The sequence below is a fragment of the Panthera onca genome (assembly GCF_046562875.1).
Source record: "Panthera onca isolate mPanOnc1 chromosome E1 unlocalized genomic scaffold, mPanOnc1 haplotype 2 h2.Chr16_ul_7, whole genome shotgun sequence".
NCBI classification, from domain to species: domain Eukaryota; kingdom Metazoa; phylum Chordata; class Mammalia; order Carnivora; family Felidae; genus Panthera; species Panthera onca.
The window spans coordinates 384966-402608 of NW_027675821.1; the positions used below are offsets into that span (position 1 = coordinate 384966).

Below are 17643 nucleotides of genomic sequence, written 5' to 3' on the forward strand. Positions count from 1 at the left end.
TCCTCCAGAAGGACAAATGTAAGAGTGGGAAGCTGTTTTGAACTTCTCTTATGAAGTAAATGCTACCTGTAACTGTACTGATTGTCTCAGTCTCAACCAGGAATTATTCATTGAGGTTTTGATAAGCTAGATAGGGGTCAAAATAGTAATTTCAGATTCTGTAATGCTTATTTGGCCACCAGAGACTATATAAATGGGTAGTATTTGTCTTAGATGTGTGTGAGAAGTATTTGTCATTGCATAGAAGAAGGAATAAATTTGAGCGAGAGCTAGTAAATCTATACATGGTTGGCTACTGCATGCTCACTGGTCAATGTTGGACCTCTTTCCAGAAAGGGGAGTTCTTTAAGTAGAGACCAGATATAAACAATACAGCCTTCTCCATTGGATTAATTTTTGGATGATCCAACAGAAACTTTACACTGATCAAATTCACGAGTTTGAGGGTTGAAGCCTTGAATTATTTTAGGACTTATGCTTTGATCTAAGAACTTGGGATATGGACTCTACAGAAGTTCCAGAAGTTCACTGGGGTGTTAGAACCACAATCAAGAACAGAATGAGAATAAATACCAAGAAAATAAAAAAACAGAATGTAAGAGTGGCGCCTGGGTGGCTCAGTCGGTTAAGCGTCCAACTTCGGCTCAGGTCATGGTCTCGTGGCTCGTGAGTTCGAGCCCCACGTCAGGCTCTGTGCTGACAGCTCAGAGCCTGGAACCTGCTTCAGATTCTGTGTCTCCCCCTCTCTCTGCCCCAACCCACTTGCATTCTGTCTCTGTCTCTCTCAAAAATAAATAAACATTAAAAATAATTAAAAAAACCCCCAGAATGTGAGAAGCAGTTCTAATCAGAAGGCAACTTAACATCAATTGGTGTAGCACTTCTTTGGTTGGGTCAAATACTTACTTGCTTTGCAGTGATTTAAAGTCCTGGACCTGACATAGCTTACCAATTTTCAAAGAAGCAGAATGAATCAATCTTACCCAACACCAAAACCATAGTGTATATAATAATTCTTGGACTCAAAAGGCACATTAAAAACTGGCATCTTCTTTTCAGGGTCTTTGCTTATGCTTATAACTGAATAGTTGATTTTTTAGGCATAGGCTGAAGAACAAACCTAGTATTTTTATAAGTAGGTAAGTCAACACCTGGTCTTTCTCACCTTGAATGTCAAGCGAAGTTAGACATTTGGAGGCAAGAACTATTGGGTGTCCAATTGGAACAACATTATTTGAGGTCACTGTCTCTGACCCCATTCTCTGTCATACACTGTCCAAGAAGGAAAATGGTTTTAGACAGAGGCAAGGGAAGGAATGGTAGAAGTTATAATTATGGGAGTGCTGTACATGTGTAAGATGCTAAGTAAATGGTTTACTGCTATCCACAATGTAGACATTGCATGATTCTTTACAGCCTTTAGTATATTTATTCATTCAAAAATATTTTTTTTATTTAATTTTTTATTTTTTTAAATTTACGTCCAAATTAGTATATAGTGCAACAAGGACTTCTGGAGTAGATTCCTTAGTGCCCCTTACCCGTTTAGCCCACCCTCTCTCCCACAACCCCTCCAGTAACCCTCAATTTGTTCTCCATATTTACAAGTCTCTTATGTTTTGTCCCCCTCCCTGTTTTATCAAAAATAATTTTTAAAAAATAATTTTTTTAAAGTTTATTTATTTATTTTGAGAGAGAGACAGTGCAAGTGGGAGAGAGGCAGAGAGAGAGGGAAAGAGAGAATCCCAAGCAGGCTCTGCACTGTCAGCGCAGAGCCCAGCGTGGGGCTCGAACCCATGAACTCTGAGATCATGACCTGAGCCCAAATCAAGAGTCAAACACTCAACTGACTGAGCCACTCAGGTGCCCCTCAAAAAAATTAGTTTTTAAGTGCTAGGAAGTATATAATTTGCTAGGCATTGGGGAAACAAATGACATCCTGTACTCTTGAAGAGCTCACAATCCAGTGAGAAAGACAAAAGAGCTAAAACTTGAAATTCTACCTATAGTAAATTCTCAAAACACTATTTGTTAAATGAATGAAATATTAACCTGATTACCTAGCTGTGGAGCTTAAAATGTGACTAATTTCTTTTGATGGGAAACTCTTTTATTAAGGGAAAAAGAAAATAATGGTCTTTTATGTTTCAGTGTATACTGAGCTATTAACAATTCTAGATATTATTCACAACCTCTGTTCCTACTTTCACACATCTCTGTGTTGTTTTTGTATTAGAATGGGATGGAAACTAGATTTGTGTTCAAAAAAGAAATAACAGCACTTGAACTTACTCTTTCTATTACAGGTAACCACATGGTGGATATTAGAGATATTCTATTTATTTTGGATGAACTACAGCACCAGTATGAAGATTTTTGTAAGTGAGCTCTTGTTGCTACAGCAAGTTTTATTTATAAATAAATTGCCTTTAAATTAAATCCTAATTTGTAGGTTTTATCATATGGAATCTGAAAGCCTTCTCTGACCCCATTAACTCTAACTCTTTTAAATTTTTTTTTATGTTTTACTTATTTTTTGAGAGCAACAGAGACAGAGCGTGAGCGGGGGAGGGGCAGAAAGAGAGGGGGAGACACAGAATCCAAAACAGGCTCCAGACTCTGAGCTGTCAGCACAGAGCCCAACACGGGGCTCGAACTCACAGACTGCGAGATCACGACCTGAGCTGAAGTCAGACGCTTAACCGACTGAGCCACCCGTGTGCACCCCCCCCCCATTACTCTAACTCTTTAGATAAAAGTTTAAATCCTAAATATACCTAATCAGTATTGATTATGTAACTACCATAATTTTCTTTTATCTTTCCCTTAATATTTTGCAACATGAAGTCAACTTTAAAACAAAATAATAACACTAAGAAAAAAAATGTAATTTGCAATTTGTGGGTCATTCTGACATCCTGACATTGACAGTTAAAAATTTTTAATATAGGGGTGCCTGAGTGGCTCAGTCAGTTAAATGTCCAAATTCGGCTCAGGTCATGATCTCATGGTCCGTGAGCTCGAGCCCCTCATCAGGCTCTGTGCTGACTGCTCAGAGCCTGGAGGCTGCTGCAGATTCTGTGTCTCCCTCTCTCTCTCTGACCCTCCCCTGCTTGTGCTTTGTCTGTCTCAAAAATAAATAAACATTAAAACATTTTTTAAAAATTGTTTTTAGTATATTATTCAGTATCATTCATGATTAGTTTTGTTTTTCTCCATTAAGTATGTTTTTAAAAATCTCTTCCTATTACACATGGTGTCACTCCCTTTTCTTTCTCTGTCCGGACATCCTTTGGTCAAGATTATCTATGTGTATAATTTTAAGCTCAATTTGGCTCAGTTGGTTGAGTGTCTGACTTCAGCTCAGGTCGTGATCTCACGGTTCATGAGTTCGAGCCCCGCATTGGGCTCTGTGCTGACAGCTCAGAGCCTGGAACCTGCTTCGGATTCTGTGTCTCCCTCTCTCTCTCTTCCTCCCCTGCTCACAGTCTGTCTCTGCCTCCCTCAAAAATAAATAAAGATTTAAAAAGATTAGAAAAAAGAATTATATAGTTCTAATAAACTTGCTACAAATAGAGCAGCCTCTTGCCTGATCCTTTCCTCAGTTTCTCCAGAGGCAAACATTTTAGCTGATTACCTGATATTTGTTTTCATGACTGTAAATAACATGTTTGTATTGCTTCTTGTTGATTTTTTAAAATTTTGGGTAGACCTAGTAAACTCCTTAATATGAAAAATAAGGATTTAGCTCTGTTTCATTTTCCCTGTCCCCACCATATCCACTTCCCATACCTATCCATCCTCCTAATATAGTCATAGGGTAATTGAGTAAGTTTTAATTCTGTATTTATGTTAATATATTTATGTACACACTATTCGCTGCTGAGCCACATGTAAGTATCTTGTGGCTGCTTTCTCTTTCTGTACAATTTTTCCCTCTTTGAGTTGTCTTATTTACTTATTTGCTTGGTTTAAAAAAAAAGTATATATATTACTGATTGAAGCTTAGACTCTGCCAACTGTCTAAATATCCTCTTCGTAAGTTTGTCTGCACAAGGTATTCTAGTAGTTTTGTCTTCTTGAAGAAATCTTCTTTAGAGTATTTTGATGTTCTTCAGTATGAATTTGTTGCCCTCTACATTTTGTGTGCAACTGTCATCTTGAGATGTTTCTTCATTAACATGCTGGAGACTTTTCACTTCTCTCCTCCTATGACAGATTCTGTCTTCATATTTTATTGATAGTTTGGGTACAGAATTCTAGATTGTAAATAATTTTCTATGTTTTCTACTTTTCAGTATTGCCATTGAAGTGCAAAATTTTCTGACTCTTGACTTTGACACTGATTTTTTTTTTTTTCAAGCATATAGGATATTTTCTAGTCTTCTGAAAGTCTCCTTGAAAGAAGTTTCTTTGTAACGATTGTGCTGAATACAGCGTCCTTTGATTCTGGAAAATTAAAATAATTTGTTGATGATTTCCTTTCCTCTATTTTTTCTGTCTCTGTGGAACTCTTGATATTTGGATATGTGACATAATGGGATGATTCCTTTTTTTTTTAACCTTTTTCTCTTATCTCTTTGTTATGCTTTATTTATTTATTATTTATTTCATGAGTGAGAGTGGAAGAGGGGCAAAGGGAGAGGGAGAGGGAATCTTAAGCAGGTTCCACACCCAGCGCAGAACCCAACATAGGGCTCAATCTCACGACTGTGAGATCATGACCTGGGCCGAAATCAAGAGTCGGATGCTTAACTGACTGAGCCACCCAGGTGCCACTCTTTGTTATGTTTTCTGAGAGAGTTCCTTAAATTTATCTTCCAATGCTTCTATTTAGTTTTTCATTTGTACTTTTAAATTTCCAATAATTTCTTTCCCCTCTGTTATTTTATTATAATATCCTCCTCTTATTTCATGAGCATTTCTATTGTTCCACAAACAATATCTTCTGTTGCAACTAAGAACTTCTGTTGCAATGCTTTTGAGATTTCCTTTTTCATTCATATTCTGTCTCCTCCAAGGTATTTTTTTCTGTTTGTTTTTCATTTTAGGAGTGTTCCTCAAATATCTGGTGATCTTTGGTTGTCTACTCATATTTGAGAATGGTGAACTCAAAAGCTATTTGGAAGCTCTGAGACTGAGGGCAAAACTAGCTGATTATGAGCTGTAGGATAATGATTCTTTTTTTTTTTTTTTTTATTTTTTTTATTTTTTAATATATGAAATTTACTGTCAAATTGGTTTCCATACAACACCCAGTGCTCATCCCAAAAGGTGCCCTCCTCAATACCCATCACCCACCCTGCCCTCCCTCCCACCCCCCATCAACCCTCAGTTTGTTCTCAGTTTTTAACAGTCTCTTATGCTTTGGCTCTCTCCCACTCTGGCCTCTTTTTTTTTTTTTTTCCTCCCCCTCCCCCATGGGTTTCTGTTATGTTTCTCAGGATCTACATAAGAGTGAAACCATATGGTATCTGTCTTTCTCTGTATGGCTTATTTCACTTAGCATCACACTCTCCAGTTCCATTGTAGGATAATGATTCTTAACCAGAGATGATTCGGAGATTTCCCCCGCCCCCCGCCCCGAACTTCCCCTTCCCCCAGGAACATTTGGAAACATTTGGAGACATTTTTGGTCATCACAATCTGTATTACTGGCATCAAGTGGTGAGAGGCCAGGGATGCTTCTGAGTATCCTACAATACACAGGACAGCTCTCTCAATAAAGAAGTATCTGTCTCAAAATGCCTGTACTGCTGAGACTGAGAAACCCTGCTATCGGGTGGTCTGGCTGGGCTATTTGCCTGGAAAACCCTTAATATGACTGTCTTTAGGGTATATTTCCTTTTGAGATGGTCAGAGTGTTCAAAGAAACTTTGAATATCCTTCCCGCAGGTATAGCCTTGCTTCATAGAATTCCAGGTGTTAAATAAGACGAAAGACTGAAGTTCCCATTATTCAGTGTAAGCCTCCCTCCGAGTTTTGCAGGTAATACTCCTACCCTCTATTGTGTTTAGTATTCCATAATCCAGAGCCCTTGTGTTTAACCCTTTCTGATGAATTGTCACTTTCCTGCTGGAGTAGGAGAAGATCAATAACTGGCTGTGCCCAGTGGATAAAAGTGAATATCTGGCCGTGTGAAGAGACCCTAGGTATCAAATTACTACTTAAAGGGATTTTAACCAGTTCTTTCTTTTTAGCTTCACTCTTACCCTCACTTTTAGAGATACCTAAATGCTACTAATTTATGAGCTTTTGGAGTTTTTGTGTTATGAACTGGGTTGCTTCTTGGCTTTCCCCATTCTGCCTTATGGTTCAGCCTTTTCAGGTCTACTAAGTTCATCAGCTTTCCAGATTCCAAAATTTAATTGTAGTAGTTTCTTTTCCTCTTCTTTTTTGTTATTATGGATTTGTGATGTTTTAAAAATTCCTTTAGTTTATTTTTGAGAGAGAGAGAGAGAGCGAGCCGGGGAGGGCAGAGAGAGGGGAAGACACAGAATCCAAAGCAGGCTCCAGGCTTCAAGCTGTTAGTACAGAGCCTGATGTGGGGCTCCAACTCACAAACCGCGAGATCATGGCCTGAGCTGAAGTTGGACACCTAACTGACTGGGCCAGCCAGGCATCCCCAAAATTCCTTAGTTTAAATGGAGTGTTTGAAGGCTGTTCAATTTGCTATTATTACCTGAACGTTTCAAAGTTTATTTTGAATTCTAATTTTGTCTTTGATGTGGAAGTTTTTTCATTAATTTTTCTTTTCTGACATAGATATTACTAATAATCACATACCCACTCCCATGCATAATAATTCATGTTATTCATTCTTCTGAATCCTTGCTGATTTTTTTTTACTAGTTCTGTTATAGAGAAAGGAATATTGTCTCCAAATATAATTGTAGATTTGTCTATTTCTCCTTTCAGTTTTGTCAGGTTTTGGTTCATGCATTTTGAATCTCTGTTGCTAGGTGAATTCACATTTAGAATAGTTCTATCTTCTTGGTGAGCTGATTCTTTTATCATTATGCAATATGTATGTGATCACTGGTAATTTTCTTTTCTCTCAAGTTTACTTTTTCTGATTCTAATATAACTCCAGTTTTCTTTTGATTAGTGCTTAGATGGTAAGTATTTTCCATCCTTTTACTTTTAACCTTCTTATATCACCAGTTTTGAAGTATTTTGTAAACCACACAGAGTTGGGTGATGTTTTTTGTATTTATTTGTATAATTCCTGTATTTTAATTGGAGTGTTTAGATCATATGTAATGTAATTACTTATACATTCAGACCAGGTGTACCATATTATTATTTGTTTTCTATTTTTTCCTCTGTTTTTCAACCATTTTCTCCCTTCTTTTTTTGGGAGCATTTTTTTAGTATGTGAATTTATTCTATATGTATTTTCACTATATCTCTGTATTTTTCCAGTGGTTGTTTTAAGGATTATAGTATACATACTTAACCTTTTCTAGTATGCTAAAATAAATATTTTACCACTTCAAGTGGAATATAGAAGTTTTACCCTTATATAGATCTTTTTACCCTCCCTCTGTTAAGCTGTAATTTTATTATGTATTACCACTATACACACTGAAAACTTCAGACAATGTTTTATAAGTTTTGCCTTCAATGATCAAACATATTTTAAACTTCTAAGAGGAGAATAATAGTCTATCATAAAATCAAGTATTATAACATTTGAAATACTTTAAAATGTGTTATTCAAATGTAAGGTACTATTCTGAGCCATCAGATGAATTTTATAAAGGAAGCCCCAGTGGGACATTGTATTAATATTTTTCTGAAGAGGTTATTTTATATACAAACTATTTTTTCCCACAAGTACTGAGAATCTTTAGGAGGGTAAATATTTGTATTCTGATGTTAAATGAAAAACAATTTTTTTAATGTTTATTTTTGAGAGAGAGGGAGACAGAACGTGAGTGGGGGAGGGGCAGAGAGTGAGGGAGACAGAATCTGAAGCAGGCTCCAGGCTCTGAGATGTCAGCACAGAGCCCAATCTGGGGCTCAAACCCATGAGCAGTGAGATCATGACCCGAGCCGAACTGGGATGCCCAACGAACTGAGCCACCCAGGTGCCCCTGTATTCTGATTTTATAAATAAAAATTTCCCCACTCCAACTTCCTTATACTTCAGTATGCTCATAACTAAGGGATTTGTAGCTGTATTGGCATATTTAGCCTATAATCTTTCAAAATTGGCAGAGTGGGGAATGAGAACTACAACCTTCAGTAGGCTATCACTTTTGATTTGGTGCAACTTCAAATAGCTTTGGATAAAAGAATTTAAATATATTAAACCAGAAGATTATATTTAACCTAGTTAATATTTCAGTCTTAGTTATCAGCTCTGTTAGTTTTTCAACATATTAACCTTATTTAACTTTTTAAACTTTGTTTATTTAAGCAATTGATAATTTCTTGAATAGTTTTCATGAGGACTTAGTTGTTACTTTTTAAAAACTATTACAAATGGTACAGGTAAATAGAATAATTAAATATGTTTCTCTTGCTTAGCAGGTATGGAATCATCTGCCTTGGATGAATCTACCTCAAACAGAAAGTTATCAAATATATCAGAATGTTATCCACAGTATAGGATGAAAAGCAGTTTCTCTTCCAGACTACGTGAACCATCATTATTCCCAAAGTTAAATGGAAAACACCTCCAATATCATAAAATTATGGAGGATAATGATTACCTTGAACTTAAAAGATCAAAAAATCCTTTGCAAATAAAAAAATTCCTAAATGGGGTTGATAGCAGTGATACAGGATTCTGGGAACCATATTCAAAGGATGGCATAAACTTTAAGAAAAGTTCAGAGAAGATTGAAATTCATGACTCAAAGTCTACGTCACATAGCTTGAAGAGCATTACAAGCCTCAAAAAGTCTCTGGATAAAAGTGATAATTTTAGTATCCCGAAACTTCAGAAGCCAGCTGTGAGAAGGCATTCCAGCCTCCTAAAACGGGTTTCGTCGAAAGAAAAGATTGCAGTGAATGCTCTGGGTCAGTATCATATATGTAAGTCAAAATATAGGTCCTTGAGTTCTTGAGTCATCACAGAAACAAGCTGAATTAACCATTGATTAGACAGTTGTTTGCATTTCATTTGTCAGTGCTATTGAGTAATCACCACTTCTGGTATATAGATCAGTGTATACAACACAGTGGTTTTAAGTTGTGCCTTTTTAGATGGTTGTGTTCCCTTTTTCAGATGCCTAACTTTGACCAAGAAGTTTATTCAGAGATTAATTCAACTCACTCAAGTTCCCTAGAAATAGAGGGCCTGTTTTCTTTTGGAAATGCTTATTTTATAATTTTTAAACTAAATATGTAAGGAGTCTATGTGAAATTTTTGTTCAGGTTCCGTAATTTAAATATATGATATCCATATCCAACATGATATGATAATGCTTCAGATATCATCTCTTTTGGACATGGGAATATGAAGAAAGATAAAATAACTACTATTTTACAGTTTGGGTCCCCAGGGCTTTATGGTCTTTCTCAAAGATGAGCAAGGTTTTCCAACCAATATATAGTTTCCTCCTTCCGTGGTACCTCTATCACAGAAGTCCTGTGTTTGGAACTTAATTAAATACTCCTTCCTATAGTCCTTGGCTGAAGTTACTCAAGTTGTTTATTTTCTTGAAAGAAACTTATCTTTTTATTGCATTTAATATTGAAGGTAATTGTTAAAATGAGTGCTTAGTGAAATACTAGTGGTTCTTACACAGTAATACAAATTTTAAACAACTCAGTTGAACAGAAAATGTGCTCTTTTAAGGAGGCACAACAATGTTCTTTCTGATTCCTTTACTGATACACTACTATTACTCTGTGCCTCATTCCTAATTCTGAGTTCTTTATATTCCAGTAAGATTAAAACACTTGTTAAAGGAACAGTGGAATAGTAGGCATTTAGCCCATGGGTAGAAGCAGCCTGTGGAAGAAAGTGCTTATCTATCTTGCTGGTGTCGCCAACCTTTGCCATACTTAATATTCTTTGTAAAGAGAAGTGTGAAATAGTTTATCTGGTATAACTTCTCAAGATAAATTGATGGTAATTGAGCATTTCTGAAATGTGACTGTCATTTGATATACATTTTAAAAACATTTTTAACTTTTCATGTTATGATAATTTTTAAATCATAAGAATTACACAAAGGGAAAGACATTTCTATATACTCTTCATCTCGTTTTCCCAGGTATTAAGATCTTGTATAATCACAGTACAGTGAACTAAATCAGGAAATTGACACTGATACAATATTATTTACTATTTCATCTGAAGACCTTATTCAATTTTTTTCAATTGGTCCATAAATGTATTTTTCCTGGTTCAAGGTCTCATCTAGGATCACACGTTACATTCAGTTGTCATGTGTCCCTTAGTCTCCTCTGATCTAGGATAGTTTCATGACCATGACACTTTCGAAGAGTATTGACTAGTTAATTTGTAAAATGTCCCTCGTTTTGGGTTTTCCTTATATTTCTTCGTAAGTTCAGGTTATGCATTTTTGGTGGGAATTACAGAGAAGTGATACTATGCCTATCTCAGTGCATGATATTAGGGGACTCATGACGGCCATGCGTATCTACTGCTAAGATTTTATGATTTTGAAGATTGTGAACTGAAAACATGTAGCCTAAAATGATGGGAAGGGGAAGAACTCTCATTGTTTGCTTGGAATCCTGGAATTTAGACAAAACACTTTGTTGTTGTGATCTCTTGAACTCGTTCATTATATTTTAATCAGAACCAAGCAGCATTGGCTGGGTCACTGGAACAGGCTGTTCCTCCAAACAAGTAGTTTATAAACATTTATAGAACTTCAAGATTGTTTTCTGTTTGAGCTATATGGGAAATATTTAGGTATAATGTAAGCTACAACAGAAATATGAAGAAAAAAGCAGTCATATGAGGTAATAATAATTAGATAAAACTTGTTTTCTAATTGCTAAAGACTTTGGGGGCTAATTATTGCTTAAGACACATAAATTCTGTGGCTGAATAGTCTTCTACATTTTGTATATTTACAAAACATCTGTGAAGCTATCAATAAACTCCAAGAAAATTACATTGCTGCAGAAGAACTTCAATCCATTTTGCCTTCAATAGGAGTTACTTTATCAGACAAAGAGTTCAAGGAGATTGTGGCAAAGACTACTCAAAATGGTGAGACTGATAATACCAAACTTTTTGAAAAAATTAGATACTTTTATGGGATAGTATTAAATGATGGAGTAAGTTCTCAACTAGGAATGGAACAGAATGGGCCATGCTAAAGAAGATTCTAAAAGAACAGATATAAAAATGGAAAGTGGAAAAAAAAATTCCTGGAAAATCTGCCCTAATGCATTGGTTTGGAGGGACTAGGCCTTTTATATCTCAGAATTGTTATGTAACACTCTATCACTATCCCTAGCTATGCCTTCCCGTATGGGACAGGTACTGGAAAGGCTGGCCCAGTTGTAGGGAGGTTCAGGCAATAAGAGCACAAAATCCAAGGGGTACAAAAATCTCTGAGCAAATAGCCTAAAGCATCCAAGAAGAAATAACCGGAGATTCCAAAATGGTAAGGAAGTGCTACAACTAGGAATTTAGGGCTAATGGTACTTAACCAATCAAGGCAGATGATTAGCATCTAGATGTTAAATAGCATATCCCAGTCACCAGCCTAAGTTCAAGGCAGATTTTAAGTTTCCAGGAAGAGCTTTTGTATTGGAGAAGTTGTTTTATCATTAAGTAAGACCCATCCACAACAGAAGTTCAGCTGAGGAGAGGGCAGAGGCAACATTTTGGGGAAAGACTGACTTGGGAATATGTTAGAAATGAATTCTTAGAACCTGAGCAAAATTTCTTAGCTAAGGCAAATGGGAAAGAAGATTAAAAAAAAAAAAAAACCTAAGGTGTAGGTGCTACTAAAATTATTGAGCCCTTTCATGTTGCTTATCAGGATTGGTAGGATCACTGTGGAGGGTGTATATCTAAAAATAGGTAGTTAATTGGATCAGCTGATAGTAATGGGGACACTTGGGTCTGTCAGGATTGGTCAGTATTGTCAAGGTGTCTTAATGGATAGCATTTTGACTGGGTTTTCATGATGGTATGAAATAGACTCCTTAAGTTTCTCATGGTCCATCTATATGGTCACCTTTCCTTTTTCCTATATCTATCAAAAATTGAGGACCTAGCTCAGTCCATTGCACTTTATAATAGGTATTTAAAAATTATTGAGTAATTATCAAAATGAAACGAACTGACCTAATTCAGAGACTCATCTAGGGAGACAGGATATGAAAGGAGAAATAGAATTATGATGAAGTGAAGAAGTAATTTTTTTCATAGTTGTATGAAACTATGAATTTACCTTTTATGCAAAAATATAAAGAATGCATGATCTAAAGTCTTTATTTTACAGGAAATGGAATGGTGAAGTTAGATGACTTTATGAGCGCTCTCTCCAAGGAGCAAAGTCTTCCTGAATGTGATGGTAGGTAGGAAATTTATTTTAAAATGATTTGGAGGAAAGAAGTGGTTAGGTTGAAAAGAGGTTCAACTGAACTGAGTTTGCTTTTTGGGTAGATACTTAATAGTTCTGAAATTCTCAGGCAAGCCATGAAAACTTGATGTATTAGGGTAGTGATAGCTAACTTGCTTCCCTCACAGAATTGTTAGATGGATTTTAAAAACTGTAAAGTACTACATAAATGTATAGTAAGGTAATGAGGGATTCCAACAGGTGATTAGCCCCATTTTTAGCAACTGATGGGTGATTTGATTTTTAATTTTTTTATAAGGAACTTGTTTGAATGAAATACTGGTTTTGTTTCCCTTGTTTTAGAACATTTCTAAAAAAACTGTATTAAGCTATAATTTACATACATAAAACTCACTCATGCACTAATTTTCATGAAATGTATAGAGTCATACAATCAACACCACAATCAGTTTGTTAAAAATTTTGCTTGCAATGATTTGGGTTTTTATGCAAATAATTAAATATTTTTCAGCAAGATTAAAATGAGAAATGAAAGATACTAAGCCTTGCTGTTTTTATTTCCTTTTGTTTATTCATATGCTAAAAATGAAAGATAAGCTTTTTGTGTCTTCCCAAAGGATTTCTCAGATAGAGAAAAATTAATCCAAAGGAAGAGATTTTTCTCTTATACTTACATGAAGTCTCATGTTAAAAACTACATTATTGTGGCGCCTAGGTGGCTCAGTCCATTAAGCGTCCGACTCTTGGTTTCGGCTCCGGTCATGATCTCACAGTTTGTGAGTTCAAGCCCTGTGTTGGACTTCTTGTGGGCAACACAGGGCCTGCTTGGGATTCTCTCTTTCTCTCTCCGCCCCTACCCTGTGTGCTCTCTCTCTCTCAAAATAAATAAACTTAAAAAAAAAGCTACATTATAATTTGTCAGTTATGATGAATTGCTTAAGTGGTGTTCTTAAAGACAATATTAGCAAATTTCTTGAGTGCTTTACCTTGTAATCATTCATTCACGAACTTAGTCACCGTTTCATTGCTGTTTTGTGAAGTAGTGTCGTGGTTGTAGCCGACTTCTCCCTCCCATTTCCCCCGTTATACTGTTTTTAAAATTTATCTTATTTTAACGTTTTATTTATTTAAATAATCTCTACACTCCACATGGGGCTCAGACTGACAACCCCAAGATCAATTGTCTCATGCTCTTTGGACTGAGCCAGCCAGGTGCCCCTAAAATTTATTTTTAATGGTGGTATCTAACACGTAACATAAAATTTGTCATCTTAACCATTTGTAACTGTACAGTTCAATAACATTAGGGTTACGTATATTCACACGGTTGTACAACGAATCTCTAGAACTTTTTCATCTTGCAAAACTGAAACTCTATACCCAGTGAACAACAACTACCCATCTGTGCCTCTCCAGCTTCTGACAACCATCATTCTACTTTCTGTTTCTGTGAATTTGCCTACTCCAGATACTTGAGTGGAATCATATAGTATTTGTCTTTGTGAATGAATGGCTTATTTCACTTATCATAATGCCCTCAGGATTCATCCATGTCGTAGCACGTGCCAGATTTTTCTTTCCTTTTCGTGCTAATATCACATTGCATGTATATGCCACATTCTGTTTGTCCATTCATCCATTAATAGACACCTGTGTTGCTTCTACCTCTTGGCAATTGTGACTAGTGCTGCTGTGAATGTGGGTATGCAAATACCTCTTTGAGCCCCTGCTTTCAATTCTTTGGGATATATAATCAGAAGTGGACACAATCCAGGTTTGTAACGTTTCCTTCACTCCTAAAATTCTCTTGTGCCCATTTATCATTAATCTCTACCTCCATTCCCAGGCAACCACTGATCTGCTTTCTGTTTCCATAAAGTTGCCTTTTTTTAAAAAACATTTAATATAAATGAAATCATAAAACATGTGGTCTTTTGTGCCTGACTTCACTTTTTTTGAGGCTAATTCATGTTGTTGTATGTATCAGTAGTTTGTTCCTTTGTATGGTTAAATAAGTCCATATTACATTTTATAGGTATATTCCATTTTGTTGATGATTCACCAATGTATGACCTTTGCTTATTTGCAGTTTGGGACTGGTATGCGTAATGTTGAAATTAATATTTGCATTGCAGTCTTTCTGTGGACATGTTTCCATTTCTTTTGGGTAGATTCCTAGGAGAATAATTGCTAGTGTATATGGTAAATTTATGTTTTACTTTTAAAGAAATTACCAAACTGTTTTCCAAAGTGGCTATACCATTTTCATTCTCACCAGCAATGTGTAAGGATTCTGGTTTCTTCCTATCCTCCACATTTAGGTATTATCTTTTTGTTTATAATCATTATAATTAATAATTGTGTAGTGGAATTTCATTATGGTTTTAATTTTGCATTTCCCTAATGACTGATAATGTCAAGTTTATTTGCACATGCTTACTAGCTGTTCATATATCTTTGGTGAAATATATATTCAAATCTTTTGCCCATATTTAGAATTCCATTTTGATTTATCTATAGTGTTTCAGAGTATATCTCTTTTAAAGTTGTTGCTTCAGGTATATATACATAACTTATCACACTATTGGTGTCATCATTTTTCCAGTTCAAGTGAAATACAGAAGCCTTATCTCCATATACATCCCTCCCTCCTTTATGATATAATTACCTTAAATATTTCCTTATATATATTTAAAACCACATCAGGTGGTATTATTTTTACTTCAACCATCAGACTTGATTAAAAAATTCAAGAGAAGGAAAGCCTACTATATTTACCCATATTTTGACTTACCATTTTCTTTTTTCCTTCTTGATATTCCAGAGTTTTTTTGTTTTATCCTTTATTTTCTGTTTAAGAACTTCCTTTATCCATTCTTAGGTCTATTGACAACAAATTCTTTTAGTTTCCTCTCATCTGAGAACATCTTGATTTCCTCTTCATTCCTGAAAAATAGTTTTTCTGAATATGGGATTTTACGTTGATAGTTCTTTACTTTCAGCACTTGAAAAATATTGTGTCACTTATTTCTGGCTTCCATGGTTTCTGCTGGAAATTCTGTCATTCAAATTGGTTTTCTTTCCCTATAGTGTTTTTCTTAGGCTGCTTTCAAAATGTTCCCTTGTCTTTAGTTTTCAGAAGTTTAATTATGATGGATCTTGACATGGATTTCTTTGGATTTATCCTGTTTGAGGTCCACTTTCGTCTTGGATCTGTAGGTTAATGTCTCTTGATAAAAATTTGGGAAGTGTGCAGGCATTATTTCTTTGAGTGCCTTTTTAAGTCTCTTTTCTTCTGGGACTCTGATGGACACAAATGTTAGATCATTTTTATATTCCTACAGGTCTCTGGAACTGTTCATTTTTTTCTTCAGTTTATTTTCTCAGTGTTGTTCATTGGATGATTTCAGTTGCTTTCAATTCATTGATTCTTACCTTTCTCTCCTCCTTTTAGCTGTTGAGTCCATCCACTGAACTTTTAATTTCAGTCATCATATTTTTTAGTCATTAAATCTCCATTTGGACTTTCTGTGTTGGTGTTTGTGCAAGAGAAAAAGCAGGCAGCTCTCCCAGTCCTCACATACTGTCCCTATACAGGAGAAGACCCCCACCCATCGGCCCAGCCTGATAGGCCCTAGGCCTCTACCACCTTTTTCCTTCCCCAGGCTCTAGGACTGACAAGATAGCTGATGGTTCTTTGGGACGCCCTGAAAAAGTTGATGTGCTGGATAAACTCTTTACCTCTCCAGGAGGAAACTAACAGCTCGGAATTTTAATCTAATCCTGTGCTGAACAGAGGGGAAGATCACTGCTTTCTACCAGCCCAAGCCATCGCTTTATTCTACCCCAAATACTGGACTGTGCTAGACCCATCAGAGCTCCAAGGCTGGCAAAACAGACGCCAATCTTCTGGGGAGGCATTTTGGAAAAGCTGAATTTCTGGATATGTGGACCAAACTCTTCTTCCCCTTGGTTGAAGCTGGGAGCTAGAGTCTTTTTTGGATCATATGGTGCTGCATTGGAGGCAGCACTTGTGGGAGGGTGTCCCAAATCTCTGTACCAGCTTCAGTACGTCTGGTTTTGCATTCTCCTGGGATACAAGAGCCTGTCCGTTAGTTTCTAATTTCTCACAAAAGGAATTTATTTTTTAATTTCTGCTGAATCAGTGTGTTTGTGGGGAGAAGAAGGGTCCAGGGCATCCTACTCAACCATCTTACTGACATCACTCACAAGCTGTTTACTTTTTTAAAAAAAATTTTTTAATGTTTATTTATATTTGAGAGAGAGAGAGAACGAGAGTGGGAGGGGGCAGAGAGAGATGGAGACAGAATCCGAAGGTTTCAGGCTCTGAGCTGTCAGCACAGTGCTCAACACAGAGCTTAAACCCATGAGTCATGAGATCATGACGTGAGCTGACGTCAGGTGCCCAACCAACTGAGCCACCCAGGTGCCCAGTAAAGCTATTTACTTTTAAGTGAGAATTTTTTTCATCTAAAAATTCCTTTCACAAGATAGTATCATATATCTTGTTCTACATATTTATACATAAAAATTACCTTTTTAAGAATCATTTTAAGAATCATCTAATTCAGACATCATTTTGATCATTTCTTTGTTTAGTAATCCATAATGACATCCAGTGACTGCCTAAAGTCGATTAACTCCTGATAATGGCTTTAATGCCCTCCACTGCCCAGCTTCCTCACTTTCCCTATCCTAATCTTCTATTAGAGAAAATCTATTTGAGTTTAGTTTGTTCCAAAATTTACACAAAAACACACCCGCATGCATACCTGTCGACCCCCTTAATAATTCTATGTGTTTCTAAGTTATTTTAAGAAAATTTTATTGCATGGGCACCTGGGTGGCTCAGTTGATCGAGGGTCCACTTTGGCTCAGGTCATGATCTCGCCGTTCCTGAGTTTGAGCCCCATGTCTGGCTCTGTGTTGACAGCCTGGAGCCTGCTTCAGATTCTGTGTCTCCCTCTCTCTCTGCCCCTCCCTGACTCATGCTGTGCCTTTCTCTCTCTCTCAAAAATAAACATTAAAGCTTTCATTGCAGTAAAAATTTGTTTAAATTTAATGGAGGGAATACTGCCCAAATTTGTGAAGC

General features: G+C 36.2%; 1 pseudogene; it reads left to right on the top strand.

Annotated features, from left to right (window-relative positions):
• The window catches only part of LOC145715189 (EF-hand calcium-binding domain-containing protein 13-like), a 98954-nt pseudogene that overhangs the window by 37923 nt on the left and 43388 nt on the right, over positions 1–17643 (top strand).